Source organism: Stegodyphus dumicola, chromosome 10 (genome assembly GCF_044657685.1).
Source record: "Stegodyphus dumicola isolate Sdum_Otavi_A_Nest chromosome 10, ASM4465768v1".
Classification (NCBI taxonomy): domain Eukaryota; kingdom Metazoa; phylum Arthropoda; class Arachnida; order Araneae; family Eresidae; genus Stegodyphus; species Stegodyphus dumicola.
The window spans coordinates 16,111,528-16,122,608 of NC_140777.1; the positions used below are offsets into that span (position 1 = coordinate 16,111,528).

Sequence of the window (11,081 nt, forward strand, 5' to 3'; positions counted from 1 at the left end):
TTTAAAAAAAACTAGGCTTGCCGCATTGAAACAACTTTTAAATTGTTGATAATTCTACAACTATTGCATGCAGATTAACAAAAGGCTTAAAAACATTAACCGGGAGATAAGAATAACATTATTCAATCTTTTTTAAAGCAAAAAATGCACTATATACCAACATTTAAGAATGGAAATAAACTAAGCTCACTGAGCCGAGTAACAGAGTGGGTATATATATATATATACTTTTGGTGTGGCCAATTGCAACCAAAAAGGTAGGTGCACAACTGCATGTTAAAGAAGTCCTATATACGAAATTTCAATGTTCTGAGGCTATTTGTTTTTGAGTTATGCGAGATACGTACATACGTAGGTACGTACAGACGTCCCGAAAAAAAATCTCTTCTGAATCCATTTTAAATCCTTTTTCCAATCTATTTTGGGAAAAGAATCCTTTATTTTGTCCTTACGTAGAGATGTCGGGCAAAAACATCGTTAAATTGCACTAGATAGCAGTCAAAATGGATTTTTCGTTGAAATATGACACCCGAAAATTTTCGCGATTGCAATACTTCCTCTACTTAGTACAAGGAAGTAATAAACTGTGTCAAAGTATCGTGAAAGTAGGCAGTAATATTGCTGTCTCAGTTTTTAATCAAACAGATTAATTATTTTGCAGATTTTTAAAAATGCGACTTTTTTCGTAGAGGAGAACATTAAGTCATATATAGCAAAATGGGCTTTTTACAACCCTCTGCCGAACGCAGTTATTGTATGGTACTGAAACAAAGTATGTTTTCTTTTCCGGTTGAAATAATTGTTCTTTATGCACTTAAGAAGACTTATTTTTGGTTTCTTTCTTTCTTTTCTTTTTCTTTTCTGTCTCTCTTTTTTTTTTTTTTTTTTAAGTGACCTCCTACTCGAATATCTTCCTACTAACTATAATGGAAAGTTAAAAATAAAAAAGGAAAAAGGGATACATTTTTTTTGTTCTCATCCAGAACCTGAAATAATTGTTCTTTATGCACTTAAAAAGAATTTTATTTTTGGTTTCTTTTCTTTTTTTTTTTTTTTTTTTTCTTTGCACACAGTTTGTTTCGGAGTATGTTAAAATGCACGAATTTTAACTTAAGTGACCTCTTACTCGAATATCTTCCTACCAACTATAAATGGAAAGTTAAAAAAGAGGAAAAAGAGATAAATTTTGGTTTTCTCATCCAGAACCCCCCTCAGAAGAGGGAATATAGCTTGGAATATATATAATGACTCGATTTTTGTTGCCACCTCTAGAAAGCCTGCATTGGGACATCACGACCGTAACAACGTATTCACAGCATCTGAAGTTTAAGCCATTACAAGTCATTTGACTTTGACATAACAAGAGACTTAGATCTCAGACCTTATAAAACAGAAAGTGCCGTAATACGTTTCAAGCAATTTATCAATAGCACAGTGTTACTAAGCGAAATGAATGCACTCTCTCCACATATCTGGTACTCAACTCTGACAGTTCAAAAGCAGTCTAACAATATCATTATAAATGCAGCATAACATTATTATATGATCTTTAATATTGTTGCGTGCGTACGGGTTCGTGCTCAACTCCGATAATAGGTTAATAAAATTTTATTTCATCAAAAGAAATATTCAGGCGTATTCGTACAAGTGTTTACAATACCACGCAGTGTAATTAGTAGTAACATTTCAGATCACTAAGAACGTTAAACACAATGCAATGCAAAGGGCATCTAAAGAGAAGAAGACTAAATCTAGTATCTCCGTTCACGCGGAACTAAGCAACTTGCAACAATAATAACTAAGCAGCTGAGAGCAGATGCTGTTAAAAATGTTATCATCTTTATACTCTTAAAATTGTTAGATCACTAAATAGATAAGTGAAACTTCACTTACCTTCTAAAGGGCTGCCATGAACTGCTTTGATTTCCTTTGGATATCCGTGTCTATGCTAAAATTCTATTCACAACGGAACACTGCTATATATTTTTAAGAAATTTTAATTAATATGTGAAAGATATTTACATAATATTTACAAGTTACAATCAATACAAACACTATGTTTCTAATATATATGGAGACGGTATATCGTTTCGACTTTTTTCTTTTTCTAGACGCGTCACTCGTTTAACTAACTACTTTTTTTGTCTCTTCCGCCAGGGGGCGTTCGTGGAAGCTGAGTTATTACTGCACAAACGCGACAGATGTTCTCTCTTCGGGCTTTTATAGCAACCGGCCGCGAGATATTTCTAGTATTTTCTGCTTCTCGAAATTACTGGAAAGCCAAAAGAGTGTGAAATTACTGTTACAGCTAACACAGTGGTCAATTCCATTTATTCAATTTAAATATAAATTACTGGATGTTAAATGATTGTGCCCGTGTATTTTTACTTTTCCAGCATAGCTTTCTCTTAAAATTTTTCTCGCACTGCGTTGCACGAGGAAATAGAACAATTTTAATTATAATTCTACTAAAATTATCTGTTTAAATACACATTTCGCAGCAATATTATATTAACTTTATATATTTTTATTATTGTATACTTTATGTGTTTTATTTATAATTTAATATTTTATATTTTATGCTTTATATTTCAATTTAATTTTATTTATGTTTTATTTTATTGTTTATTTATTTTATTAATATTCCATTTCATTAGTCTTTTATTTCCTTATTCTTTTATTTTATTATTTTTTAATGTTATTTACTATAAACTACCATATATATAGATTTATATATAACAAATACTCTCTATACGTATAAAGCAAATAAAAAATATAAAATTTAAAATTTAATTAAGAAATTTTAATTGCAAAGAAATAGAAATAAAAATAATTATTATTGCTGCGAACTAATTTACAATATCATTTAAATTCTAAGAGCATATGAAAATTAATTGCACTTACCTAAAACCATGAAAATGTATATTATTCCAAAAAATCAAATTTAATATTCCTAAAAATTGCATAAGTGAATAATTGTTGAGCAGGCAGGAGGCAGACTAATTAAGGGGAACTTGCCCCCAAACAGTGGAAGTTTAAGAAAAAAGCAAGTAAATGACTAGAGTAATTAATTAAATTAATTAAAAATTAATTAAGAGTAGAAAACCAAAGTAATTTAGAAACTCTTGCTTACAGGAAACTTCCTCAACACGAATTATGCATTTAAACCTAAAATAAACTATATACAACAATTAAAATATAAAATTAAAAATAATAAAAAGGCTAGTAAATAGCAAGTTTTAATTTAACTTACCTAGGTACATATTTAAATTTTTCAGCTGTACCAGCATTTGCTAAACTAGTTGAGTAGTTTGTACTGCTAACTGTAAAATTAGAGGTCTGAATGCAATGTAAAGTTGAGTTTAAAGCTGCTACGTGTGACGGCTATCGTAAAAACCCATGTTGTAAATTCCAAAAATGTAAAATGAAAAATGCTTGTAGTGTGCAAAAATGTTGCCAACTTTGAGTCATTGTTAAAAAGTGTAAATAAAAAGTAAAAAATATTCACTGCCAATGCTTGTGAAAATAGATGTTGCAAACAACTAAAGAGTAAAAATTTTTATGGTAAAAATATAATTCGAATAAATAATTAAACTGAATTCGAATAAATAATTAAACTGAATTCGAATAAATAATTATGCTGAATTCGAATAAATAATTTAATTGAATTGAATAAATTTAAATTGAATTAGAATTGGAAAAGAAAATTACGAATTGAAATAGAGAATTATTGTAAGAAATATTTTGTACTAGACAGCATTATTTAAAACTGGAGTTGCAAGTTCAATCAAAACTTTAACTAAATACTGGCGAAAGTTAAGGAAAATTAGATCAAAATCTTCACTCAATTCGGCCTATAATTGAGACTTTTGAAAAGAGTTGGTCCTTCATTAGTGAAAGGAAAGAATCCAGTATTAATAAAATATACATTTTTACAAAATATATTTACAAAAAATCCCTTAATTCTTCAAAATCCTCCATTACCCTAAAAAATTAAAAAGAAAAGTTAATGCCTTCTTTTTAATATAGAATTTCATAAAAGTTTTTGGGGTCTGGTTATTAACTTAAGCATTAATTAGTTTTATTATTTCTTCCTTTAAATCTTCTATTTCAGTACATATATTTTTAATTCTAATTATTTGGCTATAAAAATGTTACCTATTACTTTTTTTAGAGATATTAGAGTTCCATTTAATTAGTTTAATAGTTAGTTTCAAACTGGAATGTCCCCCTTTTATTATATAATTTAATTTTGTTGTGTTAATTTAATTATGAGCAGGTCTAGGTATTCAATATTTTCTTGCTTCGTATTAGTTCTATTAAATGTTAAACTATCTGGGCAAATTTTGAATTGTTCAAAAGCAGAATTATTATTGAAAGTTATAATATCATCAATGTATCTGAATATATTTGCTAATAACTTTAATTCATTCTTATTCAAACTAAGTTGGAATTTATATTCATTAGCAAAAAGAAGTAGGTAGCATATTTGTGTAGAACTACTCACTCCCATTGGAATTCCTTTCACCTGCTGAAAGATCTTATTATTGAATTTTATGCAGTTATTAAATAATGCACATTGCAGATAAGTTTTCTATCTTTCAATTCAGAGAATGCTTATCATGTCAGGAAAAAGCTGTGGGAGTTGCATTAATTTAGTATAAATTTGGCCCAATGGTATAGAAGTATAAAGGTTTTCAAAGTCATAGCAGTTAATGTTCTTGATTTCTAAACTTGGAATTTGTTGAGAACTGGAGCTTTATTATAAATAATCCAACAAAATCAAAATCGTAAAAAACAACCTTATATTTAGCGTAGGTATAATGAAACACTCAATCGATTTCGAGGGCAGCTAAAGGTCCCTCCTCATCAGGAGAAAGAAATACATAGAAAGAAGAAAATAGGAATCACAGAAACACGTGGTGCTGGCTGCCCTCGAAATCGATTGAGTGTTTCATTATACCTACGCTAAATATAAGGTTGTTTTTTACGATTTTGATTGTCACATTAGCGTGTTTCTCTTCTAGTCTAATCCAACAAAAGTTGTGCTGCTTGTCAACTAGTTGATGAATTAAAATACAGATTTTTAAAGTTTAATTGCAAATATGTAATCTAGTATATTCTTTTTATAATTATTTGTACCCATTTGCTATAAATCTAAATTTGAATGAATTTCTTACTTTTTGCAGAAGGTCTGGAAGAACAATGGAAACATAATATTTGAATGTTTCATTTCTGATACTAGAATCTTAACATGATTACCTTCCCTTTATTTTCTTTTCTTTTCACTAGACACAAGCATGGAAAATATCAAAAATGCTTCTAATCTTATCAAATGGGCAGGCATTATAGAAAGCGATTTTTTTATTAATAAAGAAATTGAAAGCTTAGAATTTAAAAGATTCATGTTTATTCATCATATTAATTCATCATACACATAATATTTCTCCTGAATGTTTATATTACTAAAGAAATAAAATTAGTCGCTTTTTCTGTACATTCTAAATGCATTTAGTGTTTTTTAGAATAACAGAAATCCTTAATTAAATCCAAAAATTCTAAAATGAAAAGGAAACGTGTTGAAGAAAGAAACTGTATACATAAAGAAAATAATTCTTCAAAGATATGTGCAGTTATTATTATGCAAATTTCTCAATTGTTTATGATTTCAGCCTTTACTATAATTTCCCATTTCTATTTCCTCATATGATAGAGTTACTGAGCCAGATTAAATTTAAATTAAATTGTATAATTTTTGACCACTAATCCACATTTTTAGTTTGAATTTGTGTTTAATTACGTCACCGTGAGCTGTAATTGATTTTGTTAGCACATCGTTTATGCATGCATTTATGTTTTAAGTTCTTTTTAAATAAGAGGCTTATTTAAACCTTTGTCTGATATTGTAGTTACTTTCAGACATAGCGATAATATGCTTCACGACTTTCGGGAGTTTTGGTCTGTTTAATTTTTACCAGATCAAGTAAACCCTCATAGGTACATTGTGAAGAGGTTGACAAGTTAGGAGATAAAGCACGAAGAAACTAGTGAGAGCAGTGGTTTTGCATATCGAGACAAATCTCTAATTGTTAGAAAAGATGCTTAAAGAAAAGGAAATCGATATAAACTAGCCAAAATGTCTGGGAAAACTTCCAATTAAAATGATGGATAAATATTTTGTTGGGTTTTGTTGTTACAAAACATAAATGTTCTGTAGATTTTAATGTGTAATTATCCTAATATCGTTTAAGAATCAATGTCATAAATTATATTTATTTTAAATTGTGAAATGTTTTTAGATTTTGATTTTAATAAAGCTTTTTTAACAAATATTGTTAAAAATAAAATTTAATAGTGACCATGTAAATCCATAATGACTAAGGTTATTAAACTACCTAATTTAATTATTTATAACTAACTGCTTACCCTTAAAAATTATCTCTACATAATAAAGCGAGTTATTGCCTTTCATTAATACTCACTGTGGTTACAAGGTAAAATACAAAAATGTAAAAATTCAAGTAAAACTTATTCTTTGCATCTAGTGAGACTTAAACAATATAAAACAACTTATCACCTCTGGGGCTTTAATGGCTTATTGGAACCTTAAAGTATATTAACTGGGTTACAAACCGCTGAAACTCTACACGAAGTTACGAAACTAACTGCATCAAACAGAGCTTGACTAACTTTCAACATTTGCCAACCGTGTCTAGATCAGGCCTTTCAGGTTTTTTCTAATCAGCAGGTCTCTCTCTAGACAAAGCAGTAGCGGTGACAACATTCAGTCTTTTTGTTATGAATCATGCTGATTATGATCTTACTTGTCATTTTAACCTATACCGTTTGACATAAAATCTACCTGCTATTTACTAAACCTCTAGACTGACCAAGTATGTGACAAAATGAGACATAAAAATAATCAACATAAAGCTAACTGTTAGTAAAACATAAATGCCACTTACCTTCTTTCTAATACGTCCAACTGTTATAAGTGTAAAATAATTAATGCTACTTGATAAATTGCATAAAGTTTATTTGATTCTCAAACTTATTAATAATTACGTTAATTAATTCATATTTAGTAATAATGCATACTACTTATAGATCTATTTTATTTTTAGGATGGTATTACAAAAGTGAAATTCAGGCATAGGATAATATTTTTAATTGAATTTATTCAGTTCTCATTTGCTCATAGGTCCTTAATTTTTTTCATTAATGGTCCTTAAAAGTACTTAATTTCCGTGTGCAGAAATGTGTACGAACCCTGATTTAATGTATCTATTATGGAAAATAATTTATTTTTCTGTTTATTACCTACTCTTGTCCCTCGTAATGTTTTTTTATTGAATAATTTAAAATGGCTGTAAGATGGAATTTCAGAATTTAATTTAATGAGTTGGTTGAATGTATTTAGCCCATATGCGTAAAGTGTTTTGAATTTAAGCATCTGGAGTGACTCTTGAAATAATCTTTCTTTGTATTCAGTAACAATGTCCGAAATTTGAGTACTAATTTTGCTGAAATCATGTATTTGAAAATGTTCTAATTTCGCCGTCTCGCTTGCTATCGCTTTAATATCAAAAATGTAAATGTTCTTGAAGAGGCACTATTCGAGTGCCAAGTGAATTGTTGCCATAAATGTCAACTGGTAAATAATAATGGAATTAAGACCGCCTCGACTGCCAAATTTTTTAGATATTATTAGGTCAACACATTAGCATACTACGCAATCAGAATTCTTCAGTGTGTATCTAAGTGCGCATCGGCAGTGCTCCGGGCTAGGCTACTGGGCCGTGGGCTAGGTCTCTCTGATAGTAGATGATTTCCATATAAGTAGCAAATAACCGGAAAGCTCATTATATGGTTACTTACTAACTTCCTTGTTTACTTGCTATTTTTTATTAACAAGAGAACTAAACTAAGCATATCAATGCGTTTGATCATTGATGAATTAATTCGAATAATATAAACGAATTCTTGTATCATAGAGATTTTTTCGCATTGCATCCAGTCTCGTATATAACAAGAAAAAAAAATTAAATATGAAGGTAGGCCCTTTTCCTTTCTGCAAGATTTTCTACATACAACCTTACCACAATTCCGGAAAACGAAGGATCGATTTTCGTAATCGATTACAAAGTGCAGAGTATATCAGCTATTCCCCATCGATGGTAAAAGGACAGCCTGGGCCATCCGAAAAAGCGGCGACCTACTGCTGACATCGGCCTTCTTGTGTGTTGTTCATCATGAAGAGATTTGCGACCTCTGTGAAATTCTATAAACCATCTGAATACAATAGCACGAGATGGATCGCCAGTTTCGAATGCTAACTGTAGACATTGAACGCATTCTTCTTGGTCTAACCCCACTTTAAAAATCGTAGAATATCATAACGCGATAGTGCTGTAGCAACAACTCCTTTTTTCCTTCTGCTAAAATTTATTCGACGCTAAACTACTTGCGATTGGCCAATAAAAAACACTGTGCTAAGGTAAAATAGTTCATATTTTCAAATCTAATCGTTAATTTTTTTTCCTGCTACTTATCGTCTGCGCGTATCGTTTTCGCTATTATCGGTTATAATAAATACGCCAAATTTCAAAACGCGACAAAATGTAAATTCACGTACTATATCTTAGGAAATTTTGATTAAACAGAGGCTGTTCGCACATTTTTTAGACGATTTTGGTAAGCGGTAATAAAAATCGTTTGCTGCAAAAGAAGTAATTGCAATTGTACTATGTTTTTAAAAGTCAAAATTATCGTCTGTGGCATAGAAGTTTTGTTTTTATTCAAAATGGCGAATTTAACAAAGTAGTGGCTCGAAGGCTACATTTACGCCCTTTCCGAAGAGAAATATGCATACTCCGTTATCCAGAAACGATGTGAGAGTCATGGTTTTGCGATATCTAAAGCGTCGATAGGTAATATCATCAACAAGAAAGGATAAAAACGTCAAATTGGAGCCTCAAGTGGGACAAAAATTCCAAACAAGTATCCAAGGCATATCGCTCGACGCAGGACACGCTGCAGAATTCTATATGAGAAACACTTATCCAAAGAAAAATGAAAAACAATTGTCACAATAGATGAAGCATGGGTGTATTTAAAGGACTGTAACAAAAAAAGAGCCATTTATTATCATAAAAGGGGAGAAAAAAATGTAAGTACATGGTTCAAAGAATCGAAAGAAAGTTTTCTAAGGGATTCATGATTGTTGCTGGTTTTTCTTATAATGGGTAGTTAAAAATAAAGAGAGTGCAAAAAAAATGTCAACATTATCTCCAATTACTATCAGGAACATATTTTATCGCCAATTTTTCTAAATGAAATACCTTCGCTTTACCCACAGTGCTATATATCTGTGAGACTCCATCAGGACAAAGCCAGCAGTCACACATCAAAATCCACTGTAAATTTCCTAAAAGAAATGGAACAAAAAACTGGTATCAAGGCCATACCCTTCACCGATATCCCTAGTAAATCTTCCGATGTGTCACCTATGGATTTTTGTACTTTCGGACTTTTGAAAACTGCATTATCCAAAAGTTGTCACAAAACCCTAACAGGACTCTGGAAAGTTGTTCGGGAGGAATGGGATAGAATAGCTCTTCTGCCACTTCAAAAGGCATTATTATGCTGGAAATTGCGGTGCCGAAAAATAGTTCAGAACAAGGGATGTCAAATAAAACATTTAAAACACAAGAATTTTATGTAATTTAGTTTTTTGAATACAATATACATCGCCTAAAAAATGTGTGAACAGCTTCTGGAAAACTCTAAATTTTTGCAGGTATGCTTAAAAATGCATCTACTTTTAGATGAAGGCTAAACGTGCATAGATTATAATTCAAAACTGCTTTCGAAAAAGTTATAAAAATTATTTAAAAATACAAATTTTAAAAGTAAATCATAAAAAACAGGCAAATTTTATACGGAATGAACCTAAATTTCGAAGTATGAAAGGAAGAATGAAGTAAGTTTAATTAGAAAATAAAAGAGATTAATAAGTATATATCAAATTCAATTAACGTGGAGGAGCTAAAATTTTGGGAGCTAATTTTTTAAAAACTGCTGGCGCGATTTTTACGAAACGGGGCAGTTTGGCATAATTTTGAGTCGTAGAATGGAAATATGGAAAACAATTGGTATGTTATTTCAGAAAAAGTCCGAAATGTGAGCCACTGTATTATGAAATTTTAATATCGCAATCGACAGAATAGATTCTTTACAGATATTTTCGAAAAGGCTGAACGTAATGGATAATTAAAGGAAAAAAGCTATGAAAGGAATAAGCAAGTTCATGCAGGTCAGCTTAAAAATTATTAATTAGATTAAAAAATTTTTAAAAATCTTTAAAAAAATCGCAAGAAAACTAACCGTTATTTTCCTTAATGTTCTGTCCCTAGCCGGTGGAAACAAACCTCCAGTTCAGTAGACGCCTTTCAAAAGAAATATTAAGTTAAGAATTGGTATAAAACAATATATTTCATTTCTCGAAATATCAAAGGTTTATAGTTAGAGATAGGTTATTTATTATCTTATGTTCACAAGAGGTGTAACTGATAAAGAAAGCGATAAAAAGACCCTAAGTGATGCCCTTTGCCTAAAAGACGCAATAAAATCGATACATATTATTAAAGAAAATAACATAAAAAAGAATGTTTAGAGATATTTCGTGCAACCCGTGATATCTTTCGATTTTTGGAACTTCAAAAGTTAGAACCTACAGCTATTTTATAAATCCCGGATACCAAAACATCTTGTGCAACATTGGGTTGTCCCGAAAGTTCGTGCCATTTTAGATGGAAACCTGAAACACAGGAGATTAGAATTTTAGCATACATTTATCGAATTATAGAGGTGCCATTCTGTTCTACAACCTCTCTCCATATTTCAGGCAACTTGAAAATTCCGTCCTTCAACAATCTTTCAGGTTTTTCAGGGAAAACATTTCCTACGTGATTTTTTATCTCGACCAAAGAGTTAAAGTTTTTTTCCATTGAAGGAATATTGTAATGATCGAAATGGGAAGGGGTTGGGAAAATCAGAGGGCGTGGTTTCTTGTGAATATG

General features: G+C 30.4%; 1 protein-coding gene across 2 annotated transcripts in view; it reads right to left on the reverse strand.

Moving 5' to 3' along the window:
- Positions 1-10,501, reverse strand: part of LOC118204876 (uncharacterized) — a 76,223-nt gene extending 65,722 nt beyond the window's left edge. Inside the window, exons 1-2 of one of the 2 annotated variants that reach the window (XM_085824667.1) lie at positions 10,387-10,409; positions 1,894-1,976 (exon numbers count right to left, since the gene is read on the reverse strand). The gene's annotated coding sequence lies outside the window, so the exon portion shown is untranslated. Of the gene's footprint in view, positions 1-1,893; positions 1,977-10,386 lie in introns of both variants that reach the window. The other variant, XM_085824666.1, reaches the window with a different exon arrangement.
- Between the last annotated feature and the right edge of the window lie 580 nt (positions 10,502-11,081).